The 23,591-nt window shown below is 45.6% G+C and overlaps 1 protein-coding gene across 10 annotated transcripts in view; it reads left to right on the top strand.

Annotated features, from left to right (window-relative positions):
• Positions 1-23,591, top strand: part of LOC110490805 (serine/threonine-protein kinase WNK1) — a 175,669-nt gene that overhangs the window by 53,530 nt on the left and 98,548 nt on the right. The window lies entirely within an intron of this gene.

The raw sequence follows: 23,591 nt of genomic DNA on the forward strand, positions 1-23,591 counted from the left end.
TGGACACTGCTTTTAAACAGACTTTTCCTTTGTGTGCCCATATAAACAATCAACGTTCTAAATAGCCTAACCCAGCTTTTAGAAAACGTCACATTTCTTCATAGATTGTCCTGCCGCGTTAGGGTTTAGTCTGGGGGCAAGTGGGTACTAGTCTGAACTTTCATTTGAACTTTTATTTATAAAGCAAGGCTTTATTTACATGGCCAGCCAGGCATATACATAGATTTAGCCTAGCAAAACAAATCATACCCCCATGTGCTCTACACAGTGACATTAAGGTCCTAAAACTGAAAACAACCCTCCCTCCTCATACTCAGTCTTCTACTCATTCTGCCCCACACGACTCTTGCTTTCTTCATTTCACTCTTTTCTCTCTCTGTCTCTCTGCCTCTCTGCCTCTCTGCCTCTCTGCCTCTCTGCCTCTCTGCCTCTCTGCCTCTCTGCCTCTCTGTCTCTCTGCCTCTCTGCCTCTCTGTCTCTGTTTGTGTGTGTGTTTTCTTGAACTCTTGTAAAGCCCTGCCAGTGATGTAATCTGTGTTGCTGAAGGCAGCAGGCAGCACTGGGGCAGAGAACTGGGCTAACACTGTTTATTTGTTATTCAGCGTCTGTAAAGAGAGGCTGTATGCTACGGTATGTATTCACTAGTGGGCTTATAGGACTGTCTGATCCACTGTAACACAGTGGTTCCCAACCTTTCTCTGTTACTGGACCACCAGCTAAATGTTGCTCTGCCCGCAGTACCCCGGAAGTACCCCCTCGTGTGGATTTTACCAGTTGACCTATGGTGTCATGAGTCTTCTCAAGTACCCCCTGTGGATAGTCCAAGTGCCCCCAGGGTCCTAGTACCCCTGGTTGGGAATCACTGCTGTACTACAGGATGGCGTCATGGAGTGTTCCTCGTGTCCTCACCTTTTCCCATCATCCCCCACACTGCCAGGATGTAAATGGTCTATGGATTTAGGCTTAATAGTCATAGTTAACTTCAGAACATAGCTAACTCCGTCACGTTTACAGTGCATTCTGAGAATATTCAGACCCCTTCCCCTTTTCCACATTTTGTTACCTTACAGCCTTATTCTAAAAGGTATTAAATACATTTTTTACCTCCTCAATCTACGCACAATACCCCATAATGACATCACATTACCCCATAACGACATCACAATACCCCATAACGACATCACAATACCCCATAACGACATCACAATACCCCATAATGACATCACAATACCCCATAATGACATCACAATACCCCATAACGACATCACAATACCCCATAACGACATCACAATACCCCATAACGACATCACAATACCCCATAACGACATCACAATACCCTCTAACGACATCACAATACCCCATAACGACATCACAATACCCCATAATGACATCACAATACCCCATAATGACAAAGCCAAAACAGGTTTTAGACATTTCTGCACCTGTATTAAAAATAATAAACCAACACCTTATTTACATAAGTAATCAGACTCTTTGTTATGAGACTCAAAATTATGCTCAGGTGCATCCTGTTTCAATCGATCATCCTTAATGTTTCTACAACTTGATTGGAGTCTGTGGTAAATTCAATTACGGTGAAGCGTGGTGGCAGCAGCATGTTGTGGGGATGTTTTTCAGCGGCAGGGACTGGGAGACTAGTCAGGATTGAGGGAAAGATGAACGGAGAAAGGTACAGCAGTCCTTGATGAAAACCTGCTCCAGAGCGCTCAGGACCTCAGACTGGGGTGAAGCTTCACTTTCCAACAGGACAACGATGCTAAGCACACAGTCAAGGCAACGCAGGAGTGGCTTCTGGACAGGTCTCTGAATGTCTTTGAGTGGCCCAGCCAGAGCCTGGACTACGAACATCTGTGGAGGGACCTGAAAATAGCTGTGGAGCGAAGCTTCCCATCCAACCTGACAGAGCTTGACAGGATCTGCAGAGAAGAATGCGAGAAACTCCCCAAAAACAGGTGTGCCAAACTTGTAGCGTCATACCCAAGAAGACTCAAGGCTGTAATCGCTGCCAAAGGTGCTTCTACAAAGTACTGAGTAAAGTGTAATATTTCACTTATTTATTTTAACTTGTTTTTGCTTTGTCATTATGGGGTTGTGTGTGTGTGTGTGTGTGTGTGTTTGAAAAAAAACAATTTAATCCATTTTAGAATAAGGCTGTAAAGTAAAAAAAATATGGAAAAGGTTAAGGGGTCTGAATACTTTCCGAATGCACTGTACATTGATGCGTAAACTGAAAGGTTTTTATGTGCACTGTTCCAGTCAAACTGACAGAGACTGTAAATCTCTGGTCAGTTGGAAGAGGCTCCCCGCTAGAATCCATTTAGACTAAATTCCACCATGCCAACTCTTGTTTATGAAATTGTCCTCTCTCTGACATGTGCCTCAGATTTACTGACTGACTGTCACTTGGAAACTATGTTGCTGAGCTGATCACACCGTGTGTTGTCACCCGTTGTTGTTATAACATGTGGTGTGGCCCCTCCCCTCCTCACCCCTCCTCTCCCTTCCTCACCCCTTCTCAACCCACGCACCAAGCGTGTGACTGTTCTGTGACAATTCGCAATTCAATGCATGCTGTATAGAACACCAATACAGTGCAACATAGAAGTCAAAGGTCACCATCAGTTAGGTAGGTGTGCGTGCAATTGGCTCTAAAGTACAAGTCAATACAAAGTACAAAGTAATCCTCCCTGTTAACAGGTCGGACATCTTTACTCTGCTACTCAATAGGCACACACTCTGCGTCGTGGTGCAGCTATGCTATCTGCTGTGGTATCCATTGTATAAACAGTCTCAGAGATAATTGCTCTCAGATGGTACTGTATGATAATTGTGATAATTGTACAGGTTTCACTTTTCCTAAAGAATGGATGTTAAACTGAATCATTGAGTCAGTGTAAGAGATCCGCCCAAGGCGTTTATTACTCGACACTGTATCTGTCAGACTATAGTATTAATATGTCCTGGAATGATCTCCATTCTTCCTTTATCTTTCATTATCAAAATGTTAGCAGAGCGGGTCTCTCTTTTGTTTCAAACTACTAACTTTTTTCTCCCTGTTTCTCTCTCTCTCTCTGTGTCTCTGGCTCTCTGTGTCTCTGGCTCTCTGGCTCTCTGGCTCTCTGGCTCTCTGTGTCTCTCGGCTCTCTGTGTCTCTGGCTCTCTGTGTCTCTGGCTCTCTGGCTCTCTGGCTCTCTGTGTCTCTCGGCTCTCTGTGTCTCTCGGCTCTCTGTGTCTCTGGCTCTCTGGCTCTCTGGCTCTCTGTGTCTCTCGGCTCTCTGTGTCTCTCGGCTCTCTGTGTCTCTCGGCTCTCTGTGTCTCTCGGCTCTCTGTGTCTCTCGGCTCTCTGTGTCTCTCGGCTCTCTGTGTCTCTCGGCTCTCTGTGTCTCTCGGCTCTCTGTGTCTCTCGGCTCTCTGTGTCTCTCGGCTCTCTGTGTCTCTCGGCTCTCTGTGTCTCTCCGGTCTCTGTGTCTCTCCGGTCTCTGGCTCTGGCGGTCTCTGCCTCTCTCGGTCTCGGTCTCTTGCTCTCTCTCGGTCTCTGTCTCTGTGGGTCTCTGTGGGTCTCTCTCGGTCTCTGTCTCTGTGGGTCTCTGTGGGTCTCTCTCGGTCTCTGTATCCCTGTAGTTAAAAGTAAATCCTTTGAACGCTCCCCTTTACCCCCTTAATCTCTCTCACACACATGTGAACCAGTTGATTAGATCCAGGTGGTGTGTTCCCAGGGTTCACATAGAGGTGATCAGGAGCTCAATGGGACAGATCACATCCTCCTAGGTGCCCCACAGTAGAGAGAGAAGTAAATATATAATCTTTCATGTCCATCACTTAAGTGAGTTATGACTGTGTTTATCTCCTTTGAGAAGGACTGCGTAGGGTTTCGTTATTTTCAACTTTGCTTTAACGTTGATGCTACCCGAGCTGTGAGCTGTGAGCTGTGAGCTGTGGGCTGTGGGCTGTGGGCTGTGGGCTTTGAGCTGTGGGCTTTGAGCTGTGGACTTTGAGCTGTGGACTTTGAGCTGTGGGCTGTGGGCTTTGAGCTGTGGGCTTTGAGCTGTGGGCTCTGAGCTGTGGGCTGTGGGCTTTGAGCTGTGGGCTTTGAGCTGTGGGCTGTGAGCTGTGGGCTCTGAGCTGTGGGCTCTGAGCTGTGGGCTTTGAGCTGTGGGCTGTGAGCTGTGGGCTTTGAGCTGTGGACTGTGAGCCTATGCCACTGAGAATGATGACAGATCTAAAAAGTGAAGGGAAAAACTTGTTGATTTATTGGTTCCAACACTAACAAAGTGTTTTCTGTCTTCCATGTGCTGTTGCTGTCGTTGACGCTGCTGTTTCTATCCTACCAGGTAAGCACATACATCTATATTTTGGCTAGTAGAAATGTGTGTGTGTGTGTGTTTCAGCCAGTGTGTGTGTGTGTTTCAGCCAGTGTGTGTGTGTTTCAGCCAGTGTGTGTGTGTGTTTCAGCCAGTGTGTGTGTGGTTATGTGACCATCTCAACTTGGGTGTTTACTGTCAGGAGGTAGACGCAGTGCTGCCAAGCTCTTTATTTTAGGGCTTCAGTAGGAGAGAGAAGCTCTGTTTGGTGTGTGTACACTCTGCACAGCACGTCTCCAGCCCTCACAGGGACTGTACAAGTACGGTAGTATGCCACATGGCTTCTGCCAGGATTTCCTATTTCCTTCCATTTGGTTTTGCTGAAGTTGTTCCTCGCTGATTTAGCCTATTGTCTTTGTCCACTAAACGTGTTAGATTCAACCAGCAAGCCTGGGTTTTGACTGCTGAGTGAGTTTGATATGTTCACACCAACTGGTATGTGGCAACACCATAGTCTGTGACAGAAACTAACACTCCTACACAGTAACATTACCCCACCTGTGCTGCTAGTCTCCCTACCTCCCGTAGCCCGCAACGACAAAGTGACCCCCCCCATAGCCCGCAACAGCAAAGTGACCCCCCCCCCCATAGCCTGCGGCGGCAGAGTGACCCCCCCCCCATAGCCTGCGGTGGCAGAGTGACCCCCCCCCCCATAGCCTGCGGCGGCAGAGTGACCCCCCCCCCCCCATAGCCTGCGGCGGCAGAGTGACCCCCCCCATAGCCTGCGGCGGCAGAGTGACCCCCCCATAGCCTGCGGCGGCAGAGTGACCCCCCCCCCCCATAGCCTGCGGCGGCAGAGTGACCCCCCCCATAGCCTGCGGCGGCAGAGTGACCCCCCCATAGCCTGCGGCGGCAGAGTGACCCCCCCCCCCCCCCATAGCCTGCGGCGGCAGAGTGACCCCCCCCATAGCCTGCGGCGGCAGAGTGACCCCCCCCCCCATAGCCTGCGGCGGCAGAGTGACCCCCCCATAGCCTGCGGCGGCAGAGTGACCCCCCCATAGCCTGCGGCGGCAGAGTGACCCCCCCCCCCATAGCCTGCGGCGGCAGAGTGACCCCCCCTCCCATAGCCTGCGGCGGCAGAGTGACCCCCCCTCCCATAGCCTGCGGCGGCAGAGTGACCCCCCCTCCCATAGCCTGCGGCGGCAGAGTGACCCCCCCATAGCCCGCGGCGGCAGAGTGACCCCCCCATAGCCCGCGGCGGCAGAGTGACCCCCCCATAGCCTGCGGCGGCAGAGTGACCCCCCCATAGCCTGCGGCGGCAGAGTGACCCCCCCCCCCCCATAGCCTGCGGCGGCAGAGTGACCCCCCCCCATAGCCTGCGGCGGCAGAGTGACCCCCCCCCAATAGCCTGCGGCGGCAGAGTGACCCCCCCCCCATAGCCAACGGCGGCAGAGTGACCCCCCCCCCCCACATAGCCTGCGGCGGCAGAGTGACCCCCCCCCCCATAGCCTGCGGCGGCAGAGTGACCCCCCCCCCATAGCCTGCGGCGGCAGAGTGACCCCCCACCCCCCCCATAGCCCGCTGCCTGGCATTCCAGATATTTTCAGATGTTCTCTGAACCTCCTTACAGGCAGTGTGTCTGTTTCTGAAATGGTACCCTGTTCCCTATGTAGGGCACTACTGTTAACCACGGCCCACAGGGCTTTGGTCAGAGTTAAAGCATTATCTAGGTAATAGGCTATATCCAAAATGGCACCCTATGTGCTTTGCCTCTATAGGGTGATCAGGGGCTGGGGATGCAGGAAGAAAAGATGGAGATAAGTCGGTCTCTGATTGTAATTGGTTGACAGGTCTCCACTCTCCATGGCTATTTGCTGCTATCTCTGTAATTGTTGCACAATCTGATGTGTGTTTTGGGGGAGGGGTAGACGGGCGCCTTGGGGGGGTGTGTGTTGAGCCATGCACATTCCTGTCCTCCAAGGTGTTATCTGTAGGAATTCACACCCAGGCTTTATGACAGGGATTATGACCATAATGATCGCAGTACAGCCATATAATTAGAGCATGACCGACATTATTGGCCCATTTTATTGGGCTTTTGCAGATGTATTTGTATGGTTGTTTAGTGCACCAGAAAGGACCAGTATATTAGATGTGGAGAACACGCAGCGCTGTGCCATTGGCATCTTTTGTGATTGAGGCTTTTCCTTTTTAAGTGACAACCACCAGAATTCAGTGGCTACAATGTACAATCGGTGAAAACATAGGACACATTTTCAATGTATTGGTATTTAGCTGTGTCATTGTTTTCCTGCTGGTTAGCATGAGGCAGATCAGTCTTCAGCGCCTAGGCACATCAGTGCAGTCGGTCGCATAGATATATATATATCGCATATGAAATTTGTTCTTGCATTTTAAAAGGTCCACTTATGGCTCGAACTGATATGTACAAAGAAAGGTTTCAACTTTAGTGCTAAGGTGTTTATAAACCACCACTTCTATCAGTCTAGGTGTTTATAAACCACCACTTCTATCAGTCTAGGTGGTTATAAACCACCACTTCTATCAGTCTAGGTGGTTATAAACCACCACTTCTATCAGTCTAGGTGTTTATAAACCACCACTTCTATCAGTCTAGGTGGTTATAAACCACCACTTCTATCAGTCTAGGTGGTTATAAACCACCACTTCTATCAGTCTAGGTGGTTATAAACCACCACTTCTATCAGTCTAGGTGTTTATAAACCACCACTTCTATCAGTCTAGGTGGTTATAAACCACCACTTCTATCAGTCTAGGTGGTTATAAACCACCACTTCTATCAGTCTAGGTGGTTATAAACCACCACTTCTATCAGTCTAGGTGGTTATAAACCACCACTTCTATCAGTCTAGGTGTTTATAAACCACCACTTCTATCAGTCTAGGTGTTTATAAACCACCACTTCTATCAGTCTAGGTGGTTATAAACCACCACTTCTATCAGTCTAGGTGGTTATAAACCACCACTTCTATCAGTCTAGGTGGTTATAAACCACCACTTCTATCAGTCTAGGTGTTTATAAACCACCACTTCTATCAGTCTAGGTGTTTATAAACCACCACTTCTATCAGTCTAGGTGTTTATAAACCACCACTTCTATCAGTCTAGGTGTTTATAAACCACCACTTCTATCAGTCTAGGTGGTTATAAACCACCACTTCTATCAGTCTAGGTGGTTATAAACCACCACTTCTATCAGTCTAGGTGGTTATAAACCACCACTTCTATCAGTCTAGGTGTTTATAAACCACCACTTCTATCAGTCTAGGTGTTTATAAACCACCACTTCTATCAGTCTAGGTGTTTATAAACCACCACTTCTATCAGTCTAGGTGTTTATAAACCACCACTTCTATCAGTCTAGGTGTTTATAAACCACCACTTCTATCAGTCTAGGTGTTTATAAACCACCACTTCTATCAGTCTAGGTGTTTATAAACCACCACTTCTATCAGTCTAGGTGGTTATAAACCACCACTTCTATCAGTCTAGGTGGTTATAAACCACCACTTCTATCAGTCTAGGTGGTTATAAACCACCACTTCTATCAGTCTAGGTGGTTATAAACCACCACTTCTATCAGTCTAGGTGGTTATAAACCACCACTTCTATCAGTCTAGGTGGTTATAAACCACCACTTCTATCAGTCTAGGTGTTTATAAACCACCACTTCTATCAGTCTAGGTGTTTATAAACCACCACTTCTATCAGTCTAGGTGTTTATAAACCACCACTTCTATCAGTCTAGGTGTTTATAAACCACCACTTCTATCAGTCTAGGTGTTTATAAACCACCACTTCTATCAGTCTAGGTGGTTATAAACCACCACTTCTATCAGTCTAGGTGGTTATAAACCACCACTTCTATCAGTCTAGGTGGTTATAAACCACCACTTCTATCAGTCTAGGTGGTTATAAACCACCACTTCTATCAGTCTAGGTGGTTATAAACCACCACTTCTATCAGTCTAGGTGGTTATAAACCACCACTTCTATCAGTCTAGGTGGTTATAAACCACCACTTCTATCAGTCTAGGTGGTTATAAACCACCACTTCTATCAGTCTAGGTGTTTATAAACCACCACTTCTATCAGTCTAGGTGTTTATAAACCACCACTTCTATCAGTCTAGGTGTTTATAAACCACCACTTCTATCAGTCTAGGTGGTTATAAACCACCACTTCTATCAGTCTAGGTGGTTATAAACCACCACTTCTATCAGTCTAGGTGGTTATAAACCACCACTTCTATCAGTCTAGGTGGTTATAAACCACCACTTCTATCAGTCTAGGTGGTTATAAACCACCACTTCTATCAGTCTAGGTGTTTATAAACCACCACTTCTATCAGTCTAGGTGTTTATAAACCACCACTTCTATCAGTCTAGGTGTTTATAAACCACCACTTCTATCAGTCTAGGTGTTTATAAACCACCACTTCTATCAGTCTAGGTGTTTATAAACCACCACTTCTATCAGTCTAGGTGGTTATAAACCACCACTTCTATCAGTCTAGGTGGTTATAAACCACCACTTCTATCAGTCTAGGTGGTTATAAACCACCACTTCTATCAGTCTAGGTGGTTATAAACCACCACTTCTATCAGTCTAGGTGGTTATAAACCACCACTTCTATCAGTCTAGGTGGTTATAAACCACCACTTCTATCAGTCTAGGTGGTTATAAACCACCACTTCTATCAGTCTAGGTGGTTATAAACCACCACTTCTATCAGTCTAGGTGGTTATAAACCACCACTTCTATCAGTCTAGGTGTTTATAAACCACCACTTCTATCAGTCTAGGTGTTTATAAACCACCACTTCTATCAGTCTAGGTGTTTATAAACCACCACTTCTATCAGTCTAGGTGGTTATAAACCACCACTTCTATCAGTCTAGGTGGTTATGAACCACCACTTCTATCAGTCTAGGTGGTTATAAACCACAACTTCTATCAGTCTAGGTCGTTATAAACCACCACTTCTATCAGTCTAGGTGTTTATAAACCACCACTTCTATCAGTCTAGGTGTTTATAAACCACCACTTCTATCAGTCTTGGTGTTTATAAACCACCACTTCTATCAGTCTAGGTGTTTATAAACCACCACTTCTATCAGTCTAGGTGTTTATAAACCACCACTTCTATCAGTCTAGGTGTTTATAAACCACCACTTCTATCAGTCTAGGTGGTTATAAACCACCACTTCTATCAGTCTAGGTTGTTTCAAACCACCACTTCTATCAGTCTAGGTGGTTATAAACCACCACTTCTATCAGTCTAGGTGGTTATAAACCACCACTTCTATCAGTCTAGGTGTTTATAAACCACCACTTCTATCAGTCTAGGTGGTTATAAACCACCACTTCTATCAGTCTAGGTGGTTATAAACCACCACTTCTATCAGTCTAGGTGGTTATAAACCACCACTTCTATCAGTCTAGGTGGTTATAAACCACCACTTCTATCAGTCTAGGTGTTTATAAACCACCACTTCTATCAGTCTAGGTGTTTATAAACCACCACTTCTATCAGTCTAGGTGTTTATAAACCACCACTTCTATCAGTCTAGGTGTTTATAAACCACCACTTCTATCAGTCTAGGTGTTTATAAACCACCACTTCTATCAGTCTAGGTGTTTATAAACCACCACTTCTATCAGTCTAGGTGTTTATAAACCACCACTTCTATCAGTCTAGGTGGTTATAAACCACCACTTCTATCAGTCTAGGTGGTTATAAACCACCACTTCTATCAGTCTAGGTGGTTATAAACCACCACTTCTATCAGTCTAGGTGGTTATAAACCACCACTTCTATCAGTCTAGGTGGTTATAAACCACCACTTCTATCAGTCTAGGTGGTTATAAACCACTTCTATCAGTCTAGGTGGTTATAAACCACCACTTCTATCAGTCTAGGTGGTTATAAACCACCACTTCTATCAGTCTAGGTGGTTATAAACCACCACTTCTATCAGTCTAGGTGGTTATAAACCACCACTTCTATCAGTCTAGGTGGTTATAAACCACCACTTCTATCAGTCTAGGTGGTTATAAACCACCACTTCTATCAGTCTAGGTGGTTATAAACCACCACTTCTATCAGTCTAGGTGTTTATAAACCACCACTTCTATCAGTCTAGGTGTTTATAAACCACCACTTCTATCAGTCTAGGTGTTTATAAACCACCACTTCTATCAGTCTAGGTGTTTATAAACCACCACTTCTATCAGTCTAGGTGGTTATAAACCACCACTTCTATCAGTCTAGGTGGTTATAAACCACCACTTCTATCAGTCTAGGTGGTTATAAACCACCACTTCTATCAGTCTAGGTGGTTATAAACCACCACTTCTATCAGTCTAGGTGGTTATAAACCACCACTTCTATCAGTCTAGGTGGTTATAAACCACCACTTCTATCAGTCTAGGTGGTTATAAACCACCACTTCTATCAGTCTAGGTGGTTATAAACCACCACTTCTATCAGTCTAGGTGGTTATAAACCACCACTTCTATCAGTCTAGGTGGTTATAAACCACCACTTCTATCAGTCTAGGTGTTTATAAACCACCACTTCTATCAGTCTAGGTGTTTATAAACCACCACTTCTATCAGTCTAGGTGTTTATAAACCACCACTTCTATCAGTCTAGGTGGTTATAAACCACCACTTCTATCAGTCTAGGTGGTTATAAACCACCACTTCTATCAGTCTAGGTGTTTATAAACCACCACTTCTATCAGTCTAGGTGGTTATAAACCACCACTTCTATCAGTCTAGGTGTTTATAAACCACCACTTCTATCAGTCTAGGTGTTTATAAACCACCACTTCTATCAGTCTAGGTGTTTATAAACCACCACTTCTATCAGTCTAGGTGTTTATAAACCACCACTTCTATCAGTCTAGGTGTTTATAAACCACCACTTCTATCAGTCTAGGTGTTTATAAACCACCACTTCTATCAGTCTAGGTGGTTATAAACCACCACTTCTATCAGTCTAGGTGGTTATAAACCACCACTTCTATCAGTCTAGGTGGTTATAAACCACCACTTCTATCAGTCTAGGTGGTTATAAACCACCACTTCTATCAGTCTAGGTGGTTATAAACCACCACTTCTATCAGTCTAGGTGGTTATAAACCACCACTTCTATCAGTCTAGGTGTTTATAAACCACCACTTCTATCAGTCTAGGTGTTTATAAACCACCACTTCTATCAGTCTAGGTGTTTATAAACCACCACTTCTATCAGTCTAGGTGTTTATAAACCACCACTTCTATCAGTCTAGGTGTTTATAAACCACCACTTCTATCAGTCTAGGTGTTTATAAACCACCACTTCTATCAGTCTAGGTGGTTATGAACCACCACTTCTATCAGTCTAGGTGGTTATGAACCACCACTTCTATCAGTCTAGGTGGTTATAAACCACAACTTCTATCAGTCTAGGTCGTTATAAACCACCACTTCTATCAGTCTAGGTGTTTATAAACCACCACTTCTATCAGTCTAGGTGTTTATAAACCACCACTTCTATCAGTCTAGGTGTTTATAAACCACCACTTCTATCAGTCTAGGTGTTTATAAACCACCACTTCTATCAGTCTAGGTGTTTATAAACCACCACTTCTATCAGTCTAGGTGGTTATAAACCACCACTTCTATCAGTCTAGGTGGTTATAAACCACCACTTCTATCAGTCTAGGTTGTTTCAAACCACCACTTCTATCAGTCTAGGTGGTTATAAACTACCACTTCTATCAGTCTAGGTGGTTATAAACCACCACTTCTATCAGTCTAGGTGGTTATAAACCACCACTTCTATCAGTCTAGGTGGTTATAAACCACCACTTCTATCAGTCTAGGTGTTTATAAACCACCACTTCTATCAGTCTAGGTGGTTATAAACCACCATTTCTATCAGTCTAGGTGGTTATAAACCACCACTTCTATCAGTCTAGGTGGTTATAAACCACCACTTCTATCAGTCTAGGTGGTTATAAACCACCACTTCTATCAGTCTAGGTGTTTATAAACCACCACTTCTATCAGTCTAGGTGTTTATAAACCACCACTTCTATCAGTCTAGGTGTTTATAAACCACCACTTCTATCAGTCTAGGTGTTTATAAACCACCACTTCTATCAGTCTAGGTGTTTATAAACCACCACTTCTATCAGTCTAGGTGTTTATAAACCACCACTTCTATCAGTCTAGGTGTTTATAAACCACCACTTCTATCAGTCTAGGTGTTTATAAACCACCACTTCTATCAGTCTAGGTGTTTATAAACCACCACTTCTATCAGTCTAGGTGGTTATAAACCACCACTTCTATCAGTCTAGGTGGTTATAAACCACCACTTCTATCAGTCTAGGTGGTTATAAACCACCACTTCTATCAGTCTAGGTGGTTATAAACCACCACTTCTATCAGTCTAGGTGTTTATAAACCACCACTTCTATCAGTCTAGGTGTTTATAAACCACCACTTCTATCAGTCTAGGTGTTTATAAACCACCACTTCTATCAGTCTAGGTGTTTATAAACCACCACTTCTATCAGTCTAGGTGTTTATAAACCACCACTTCTATCAGTCTAGGTGGTTATAAACCACCACTTCTATCAGTCTAGGTGGTTATAAACCACCACTTCTATCAGTCTAGGTGGTTATAAACCACCACTTCTATCAGTCTAGGTGGTTATAAACCACCACTTCTATCAGTCTAGGTGGTTATAAACCACCACTATCAAGTCTTATTTAATACGTCTGGTATAGGGGTATTTCCTGTTTTTTCTCAAACCACAAGTTTCCGGCACATAAATTCTATGGTTTTCTTTTCCCAGCGGTCATGTGGTCATTGGTTGCGGTGAAATACATTGTTTTACAGTTGGTGTCATCAACAACAGTAACTCTTGACAAGCCAGATCCTGTGTTCCTGTGGCTTGTTGTTTCCACATAACATTTTGGTAAAGACAGTGAAATGAGCAGCCTAGTTTATGAGGATAACTCCCCTTGTCTCCCTGTATCGCCCAGCGGTGCCTGGAGACAGAACGTAAAGTGCTGTATAAATTCCCTGCTGTGTCATTGTGTGGTTTCAGCCTGAATTAGAAATAAAGGAATATTATAAGGATCAGTTCAGATTCCCAGTTTGACTAGTCAAGAACTGAGTCCCAAATGGCCTCCAATTTCCTTTATAGTACACTGCTTTTGACCAGGAACCATAGTGCTCTATATAGGGAATAGGCTTCCGTTTGGGACACATCCCAGAGCTCGGGATCTGGATCCCATTTCAAGGAAACTCAGAAAAGGCTAACCATGGCCTGCTGATAATGGTTGACATGCCTGTAGTGCTTGTATCTGATATCTGAGATCACATGAAGTGGACATGGGCCTAATGCCGGTTTTGTGTTGCACCAGCTTCACTCACGCCTTCTGTCTTTTCAAAGTACTCAGCAACGTTTTTAAGGATTTCAATGTGTTGTTTTACAAGATTTGGGTGGAGAATAAATGGCTACATGAAAGACAGATGTTGAGAAAGCTGTGTGTGTGTGTGTGTGTGTGTGTGTGTGTGTGTGTGTGTGTGTGAGAGAGAGAGAAGTTATGATGGAGGTGTGGTCCTAGTTTCTTTTCCATCAGTCAAAACCTCTCACTTTCACACATTCACATAAACTCATACACTGAGTGTTCAAAACATTAAGGACACCTGCTCTTTCCATGATATAGACGATCCAGCTGAAAGATATGATCCCTTATTGATGTCACTTGTTAAATCCACTTCAGTCAGTGTAGATGAAGGGGAGGAGACAGGTTAAAGAAGGAGTGTTAAGCCTTGTGACAGCTGAGATGTGGATTGTGTCTGTGTGCCATTCAGAGGGTGAATTGGCAAGACAAAAGATTTGAGTGCCTTTGAACAGGTTATGGTAGTAGGTGCCAGGTGTACTGGTTCGTGCCAAGAACTGCAACGCTGCTGGTTTTTTCATTCTCAACAGTTTACCGTGGGTATCAAGAATGATCCACCACCCAAAGGACATTCAGCCAACTTGACACAACTGTGGGTCAACAGGCTTTCGACACCTTGGAGAGTCCATGCCGGACACGATTTTGAAGCTGTTCTTAGGGCAGGAAGAGGGGAGGACTCCATATTAGGAAGATGTCTTTTAATGTTTTATACACTCAGTGTATGTACCCTGTTACAGCACTCTGTCATGCTCAGTGCTTCAGTCATACAGGTTCAACTCCACGACACGTCTCTTCTTTCCCCAATAAATATAATCCACACAAGTCTAGAAACCCAAAAAAGGAAACTCCAATGACTACTACAATCCACCCCTCTTTGACCTACAGGACCAGTCAGACGTTTGGACACACCTACTCATTCCAGGGTTTCTCTTTATTTTGATTATTTTCTACATTGTAACTATGAAATAACACATATGGAATCAGTCTGTCTCACTGGGGGGGGGGGGGGGGAGGTACAGGGACAGTCCTGACCACATCTCATGTCAGTCTGTCTGTCAGTTGGTCTCTGTCTCTCTGCTACTAGCCTCACTAGCCAGTCTGTCTGTCAGTTGGTCTCTGGCTAGTGAGGCTAGTAGCAGAGAGACAGTCTGTCTGTCAGTTGGTCTCTGTCTCTCTGCTACTAGCCTCACTAGTCAGTCTGTCTGTCAGTTGGTCTCTGTCTCTCTGCTACTAGCCTCACTAGCCAATCTGTCTCATGCTAGCTAGCTCAGTCAAGCTGTGGGTCCAAGCTAGACTACTCTGTTATATCTGTAGCGAGGTCGACCACTCATTAGGCAGTAGACTATAATATTCTCCTCCTCTGTCCCCCTCTGACCTCTCAGCTACTCAGATACACCAGATACCAAACACAGCCACAACCGGATACCAACCAAACATATGTGACTTTCTATTCAGATTTCTGCCACCCTACATCATGGACGGGTCATGATGTTCCCAAGCCTGGCCTGGCTCTTTGCTTTGGGAGGCTGGGCCCCTTGTTAAAGACAAGGCAGGAAATAAGTCAATCAGAGAGAGAGAGAGCACTGACAGCACAGTCATTATGTAGCCCACGCTGCTGGGTGGTGGGACCTCATGGTGGCTTTCTGTTATCTCTGTCAGTGGTTATGTGGAGGGCCTTGAGTTTTTTACAACCACATAACCTCACCCACCAAGAGTCTTAACTAGTTCTATGGCTTTAACTGACTATAACTCCAGGGCGTAACTAGTGTCTTTAACTAGGGGAGTATTTCAGCTACTCCTAACTAAGGGGAGATTTACAGGCTCAGGGTCCTGGGTGGCAGCTGGGCCACAGCCACCATGTGACACAGAGGGACTATGTCAACTCTCCAGCTCACTGCCCCTCAGCAGCTGTTCTCTCACTATGGCCATGGTCAGAGCTGGCCTGGGAGTGGACCACAGCTGAAAAGTATCTTTGTATCGTTCCCATAGATACACACCCCCGTCACCACCACAGCCGAATACTTCCCCTTTCCTGTAGTTTTACACACTCATACACCAACTCTCTCTCTCTCCCACCCCTCCCTTCCCAAAACACACACATGTTCGAGGTGATCCGTGTCTGGGTGGCAAGGCTGATCTCAGTCAGTGAACGTGGCCTCCACACACTGCCAAGTACTAACACGCTCCAACCTCTACCATATGGCACCAGCTTTGCCATTCCTACCGTACATTGGCATTTTAATGGTGTGTGTGTGTGTGTCATGAGTTTAACGATAGTCTGTCATCGATGGAGAAAGTAAACACGTCTCGGTGAACCTCGTGTTGCGTTCCTTCACATTGTTTAAGTTTCTGATGATTTGGCAGTCATTTATTTTTGTTGTCGTTGCTGAGCCTGACACACACACACACACACACACACACACACACACCTACACTCTCGTTCCCCCTTGCACTGTGTTTGAGGGGCAGCCATGGAAACTAGGGAAACTGTCTTAATGAGTCCATTTGGTACTGATGGATGTTCATGTGGAAGCATTTTAAATTATTTTGTATTTTTTTTACAACCAAATGTTAATAGGATGTTATAGAAAAACACCCAAATGCATCCTTTTAGAAACGACAAAGCTGTTTCACGATGCAGATCTTTAGATGTTGTACCCATGAAATGGTGTCATTCCAAACCTTACCCACAACGTTATATCCCCTTTTGGGCGACTAAAGCCGTTTCCCCGTTCCAGCTGTTCTATTCTCCATGTAACCTGCTGCTGCAGGTAACTGCCAAAATAAAGGGAACACCAACCAATGCGCTTTGGCATTGATTCTGCAAGTGTGTGAAACTTCCTTTGGTAAGCACACCATGCTTTCAATATACTTTGTATCCCTCATTTACTCAAGTGTTTCCTTTATTTTGGCAGTTACCTGTAGAATGGACAGAAAGGTGTTGCTCGAAGTGCCAGCAAAATGCAATATAAAGTTCTGAATGACACAATTTCATGTGTACAACATCTAAAGACCGACCTCTCGGAACAACAAGCAGAACGGCATCTCGGAACGCACAACTCGTCAATCCTTGTCACAGATGGGCTCAGATGGGCTGTTGCAGCGACCACTCTGAGTTCCTCTCCTATCAACTAAAAACAAGAAGAAGCAGCTCCTGAGGGGTGGTAACATCGCCTGGAACATGACAGTGAGTTCAGTTTACTTGAGTGGCCTGGTCAGTCCCCAGTCCATAGATGGAACGGGCTGTTGGCTGCATGAATGTACCGCCGTCCAATCTACAGCAACTGTGTGATGCCATCGCATCAGCATGGTCCAACAGCCCTGTGGAACTCTTCCGACACGTTGTAGAATGCCCCGAAGAATTTGGAATGTTCTGGAGGCAAAGGGGGGTCCGACCCAGTACTAGATATGTGTACCTAATAAACTGTCCGGTGAGTTTTCTATTCTCTCGTTTCCCCCAACAAACTTTTAAAAATGAAGTTCCTGGTTCCTTTCCCACATTTGTCAGATCTCAAATAAACTGTGAAGGATTTGTAGGTCAAAGCAAAAAAGGGCCAAGGAAACAAAAGACAGAAAAAATAGTTCTCAACTTTCCAGTTGGACGTCTCTACTCGTTTCCCGTCTTTGAATGTTTTCTTTCTTTGGCCGGCTAAATCTCTCTCTCTCTCTAAAGCCTCTATACACTTGAACCAGGTCTTTGTGCTGTGATGAGTTAATCCCTGTATTATCTTAGAAGGGCTGTGAGCTCAGTGTGTTTAGCTGCTGTACAGTGTGGAGGGGTCCAGTGGTAGGCTGCTAGCATAATGGGGAGGCCCTGTATCAACTACCCCTACCCCTCCAGAACTAATGTGACATTACCAGTGGTCTCTGAGGCCATGGGCGTCTTTTCACAAACCGTCTCCGAATAGGAGTGCTGATTTTAGGATCAGTATTTCCCTATAAGACCATAATGATTAAATGGACAGGGAGGGCCTGATGCTAGATCAGCACTCCTACTCTCTGAAAAGCGTTGTGGAGATGACCAGTAGGCTCTGAGGACCTGCCGGGGGAACAGCTGTGGGAGTGTGGGTTAATCACTAGCAACACTAGTCTGTACCGTGAAGGGGCACAGCCCAGTACTACAGATGAAAGGTAACCTAACCACCGCCCAGTACTACTGATGAAAGGTAACCTAACCACAGCTCAGTACTACAGATGAAAGGTAACCTAACCACCGCCCAGTACTACAGATGAAAGGTAACCTAACCACAGCTCAGTACTACAGATGAAAGGTAACCTAACCACCGCCCAGTACTACAGATGAAAGGTAACCTAACCACCGCCCAGTACTACAGATGAAAGGTAACCTAACCACAGCTCAGTACTACAGATGAAAGGTAACCTAACCACAGCCCAGTACTACAGATGAAAGGTAACCTAACCACAGCCCAGTACTACAGATGAAAGGTAACCTAACCACTACATACAGCTGTTCTGATAGAGATCTGAAGATGAAGATGGTGTCTTCAAAGCCAGTTGTTTTGAAGTTGTGTTTTTGGGAGAGTCCCCATTACTTTGGTCAAGTCGAGTGTTTTTTGGGCCTATTGTTTCATCTAACAATTGAAAAGATAAAACATGGTCTCGCTTGGATTGGATGACCAGTTTCTGTAGTTACCAGTGACGTGCATCCAACCGGATACAGTTACCCACATGTATAGAAACTCAGTGGGCTTTCAACAGCAATTGGTGGTGCCATTTTGGGCCGTGGTGCATTTGACCCATGTGATCCCTTGTCTTGCTCAGCGATTTATAAAATGCCTGGAAGGTCTGACGCAAGGGGAACTGTCATCCAGCGCTCTCTTTGACCTCTGATCTGGTATTTTAAAGCTGAGGATTGGAATGGCTGGATATAGAGCCTCGAAAGACTCCTGACTGACCATTTATGCATTGAAATTGTGGGCTACACGTCAAGTGAGTCCTCTCATTGCTCGTCTTTCAAGTTTGCCACGTTGAAAAGCTTCCATTGTTCATTTAGGGTCAAATTGAAATGTCTGCCTTCCATTGCACACAGCTCAGGAAAATTAAAGGGTCATCCCAAAATAATATCCGTCTCAATCGTTAAATCTTTGAATTACTGTAATTGAATGTGATTTGGACACAAAGCGAGATGTTGTTGGAGCTAAGCTGTTACTATCAAGGCCACGTCAGGATCTCCAGGCGTCTTGTCAAGTCTTGCAGAACAACCATGTTCTAACATGGAAGTGGGCTGTAATGAGGAGCTTTATGAGGAAGTGATTTTCAGATTTTCTCCTGCAAATTACAGATTAGCCATTGTGTCCACTTATTGTTGGGTTACGGATTCAGAGGAGAGCCCAGATTTATCCTGGAAAGTTCTCATTACTAAGATTCACCAGTCAGGTGATGGCTTTACTGCTAACAGGATGCTTGTGGGACTTAGACCACGGGCAGCTTTAGGGCTCACAGTAGACACCTTTTCAATGAAGGATACAGTTGTCCTTCAAATGAAATGAAGAACTGTGATGGAGACATGGTCTCCCTTCAAAATGAGGATCACTGTCTGAATTCACAGGGAGAGTTATTTTATTTTTCTATCACTTGAGTTCAGTGTCCCTGTTGGTGGAGAGTTGATGAAACCCTGCTTGATTCATAGAGGCTGTCAGTCATAGGCAAAGGCTCATCTCTGGCTGCTGAATACTGAGTCAGTCCATATGCTGCTTCATCTATCACAGGACAGTCATTTATGTCAGTTATCCCTCCTCCTCTTTCTCCTCTTGATGAGTGGAGATGGAGACAGTCTTTTCTTACTGCTTTCTGATGAGGGATGGACAGACCGAGATGGAGGAGAGAAGAGTCAGAGTGGGGACACCGGTCCTCCATTCCAGTCAGCCAGGCCCGTCTTGGGGAACAATAGAGTCTGTCTCTGGGCGACACTGGTGCGCCTCAGCTCCAGGGAACAGCTCATCCGTCAGACCTCCTGACCCCCAGGATGGTGCCCAGCGGCAGGCAGGAACATGCACTGAGGATGCCTTGTTGTTGGCTACATTCTGAATGGCACCCTATTCTCTATGTAGTGCACTACTATGCCCACAGGACTGGAAGTGCACTATAAAGGGACTAGGGTTCTATTTGGAATGCATGCACACTGAGGACGCCTTGTTTATGCCCTGACCCAGATACACTCAGACCCTGCAACACACTGGCTTGCGTCCCAAATGGCTCTGTATTTCCTACTTAGGGCTCTGATCTAAAGTAGTGTACTATGGGCCCTGGTTAAAAGTAGTGCACTATGTAGGGACTAGAGTGCCATTTGGGATGTTTCCAGTGTCTCTGACACACACCATAGATCATGTTCAAAGCACAACGTTAAAAAGGGGCATTATTGTGGCTTAGGCTGCCTTTTGAAATTCTTTACCCATTAGCCTTTATTTTCAGGGAAGTTATTTTTAGCCCTCTAGTGCAATCTTTGCACTCTAGCAAGTAGTATTTATTTATTTATTTTAAAGAGGATTGCCAAGGATGCTTTGCACTGGTAACATGGAAACCACTCTTTGGTTAAGTCGCAGCAGACTAGGATTTGCAAACATGTGCAGTGCCTGGATATGAGGGCAGATTCTCAGACACTCATAAAACAGGGGATGCTGTAGTAATCCTGATGGTTTTCAGCTTCTGGGTGAGTGCCTGACTCCCAAATGGCACCCTATTTCCTATATAGTGCACTACATAAGACATAGTGAGGCATTTGGGACTGAGTCTGAGCTAAAGCTCATTACCGTGGCAACTCTGTTGACTTTGTTCTATGGAGAAGAGCAGGCGATGGAAACCCTCTGTCTCTAATTGATGCAAATAGCTTTTGAGGATGGAGGCACTTTGAAACTGTAAACACTGGTGATATCAGTTCTGTGACCCAAATGCAACTCTATTCCCCATAAAGTGCACTTATTTTGATTGGAGCTCTCTGGGCCCTGGTCAAAGGTAGTGCACTATATAGGGAAAATAGGGTGCTATTTGGGATGATATCCGGGGCTGAAGAGCTTTGTTGAATTATGCTAAGGGTTAGTGGATAGCCCCAGAGTTCTGGGCGGACGTTACGTGGCCTCGATCAGGCTGTGGTGGTCAGGTCTAACCAGGAGGGGGGAGGATAAGTCCCAAATGGCATCCCATACTTTGTCTAGAACCTTCTGGTTCCCTGGTCAGATGTAGTGCACTATAAAGGGTTTAGAACACCTCCCAGAGACATCCCAGGTCTAATAGTAGAGTGTGTGTGTGTGTGTGTGTGTGTGTGTGTGTGTGTGTGTGTGTGTGTGTGTGTGTGTGTGTGTGTGTGTGTGTGTGTGTGTGTGTGTGTGTGTGTGTGTGTGTGTGTGTGTGTGTGTGTGTGCAGTCTGTCGGACAAATGGCAAGTCAGTCGTGACTCATCTGTTATGGAGGCTCTGAATAAATTCCTCTCATTTTCTCTCTGATTCAGAAGCTGCATGCTTACTCAATATTTAGATTATTTTAAGTTGTATGGATTTGTATTCTGCTACTCAGGCTGTTGCTAGGCCCTAATTGGCTGATTTTCATGCTATGAGGAGCCCTGAACTAGACCTGGGACGATACACCGACCATACTGACCATTTATCATAGGCATTTTGCTGATGGTATTCATTACGATAAGTAGCCTATACTAGAGGAATGTGTTGTTTTGAAGTAAGTTTTGGTAACATCAGTGATTGTTGTTAATCAAACTAGTGGTTTTAAAGGCTAATGAAAAACAACTGTGGTGCACATTATCGTTTTCTCATCAATTCAGGCAATTTGTCCCGGTATGGATTTTTGTCCATATCGCCCATTTCTACCCTGAACCCATCTCTGCCCTGAACCCATCTCTGCCCTGAACCCATCTCTGCCCTGAACCCATCTCTGCCCTGAACCCATCTCTGCCCTGAACCCATCTCTGCCCTGAACCCATCTCTGCCCTGAACCCATCTCTGCCCTGAACCCATCTCTGCCCTGAACCCATCTCTGCCCTGAACCCATCTCTGCCCTGAACCCATCTCTGCCCTGAACCCATCTCTGCCCTGAACCCATCTCTGCCCTGAACCCATCTCTGCCCTGAACCCATCTCTGCCCTGAACCCATCTCTGCCCTGAACCCATCTCTGCCCTGAACCCATCTCTACCCTGAACCCATCTCTGCCCTGAACCCATCTCTGCCCTGAACCCATCTCTGCCCTGAACCCATCTCTGCCCTGAACCCATCTCTGCCCTGAACCCATCTCTGCCCTGAACCCATCTCTGCCCTGAACCCATCTCTGCCCTGAACCCATCTCTGCCCTGAACCCATCTCTGCCCTGAACCCATCTCTGCCCTGAACCCATCTCTGCCCTGAACCCATCTCTGCCCTGAACCCATCTCTGCCCTGAACCCATCTCTGCCCTGAACCCATCTCTGCCCTGAACCCATCTCTGCCCTGAACCCATCTCTGCCCTGAACCCATCTCGACCCTGAACCCATCTCGACCCTGAACCCATCTCGACCCTGAACCCATCTCTACCCTGAACCCATCTCTACCCTGAACCCATCTCTCAGATCAGCACTGAGTGACTTGAGACAGTGATATGTCAGGGCCAGAGCAGCTGCACAGTGAGCCCCTCTGTTCCCTGACATCCCCCTTCATCAATCACACGTTATTTTATTGAACCTTTATTTAACTAGGCAAGTCGGTTAAGAACAAATTCTTATTTACAATGACGGCCCACCCCGGCCAATCCCGGACGACACTGGGTCAATTGTGCGCCGCCCAATGGGACTCCCAATCAGGGCCGGTTGTGATACAGCTTGGAGTCAAACTGTCTGTAGTGACTCCTCTAGCACTGAGATGCAGTTTCTTAGACCGCTGTGCCACTCGGGAGCTGCCTCTAATCCCAGACAGTTTTTCTGAAAAGGCTTTAAAAACAACACCAAGATGGAGATGATCCGTCCTACTCCTGAAATACATGGGCTGTGTTCCACATGGTGCACTAATCCCTACATTGTGCACAACCTTCCCCATGTGGTGCCGTTTAGGAAGTATACATTAACCGGTTGGTAGGCAAGAGGCGCCACATTGGTGCCCCCCCTAGGGGCAGGATGACTGAATTGCAACCACATGTAGTTTGGGGTTTGAGACCCACATGGTCTTAGTTAAGGCAATCTGTGAAGTGCTGATTGACGGGAAACTAAAAACCTTGAGCCACTGCAGAAAGAAAAGGAAAGACAACGAGACCCCAAGTTTCCTTCCCTAATTGGAAGCCACTGTTGAAGTGTCTGTTTATAGAGTTCTAAGAATCCCGTTTGTGAAAGTTACAGTAGGTTCTATGTCCGCTTTGCATTTACTAGCTCTTCTCAAGTAACTCTTATTTAAAGCAGATGTCCTGCTGCTCCTGCTGCTGCTGCTTGTTCTGCTTGCAAATTCTCCTTTTTTCATTTCCTCTTTTTTCTTCTTCTCTCGTTTCAAACCCTCTCGAGATCCTCAACCGTGACTGGCTGATCTGAGGGGTTGGAGGTTTGTGAGCTCTGCAGGAGAGCACCAACCAGAGAGATCCAGATCTGAAGACAGCACTGTACACACAAACTGTGTGTTCCAAATTGCACCCTATTCCCTACATACAGCACTACTTTGGTCCTGGGCCAATATTTAACCTTTATTTTAACAGCGAGTCCCATTTTGAGACCAAGTTATTTTGCAAGTGAGCCCTGCATAGGGCTAGGGTCAATAAATAGTAGTGCACTATATA

This window comes from Oncorhynchus mykiss, chromosome 21, assembly GCF_013265735.2.
Source record: "Oncorhynchus mykiss isolate Arlee chromosome 21, USDA_OmykA_1.1, whole genome shotgun sequence".
Lineage (NCBI taxonomy): Eukaryota > Metazoa > Chordata > Actinopteri > Salmoniformes > Salmonidae > Oncorhynchus > Oncorhynchus mykiss.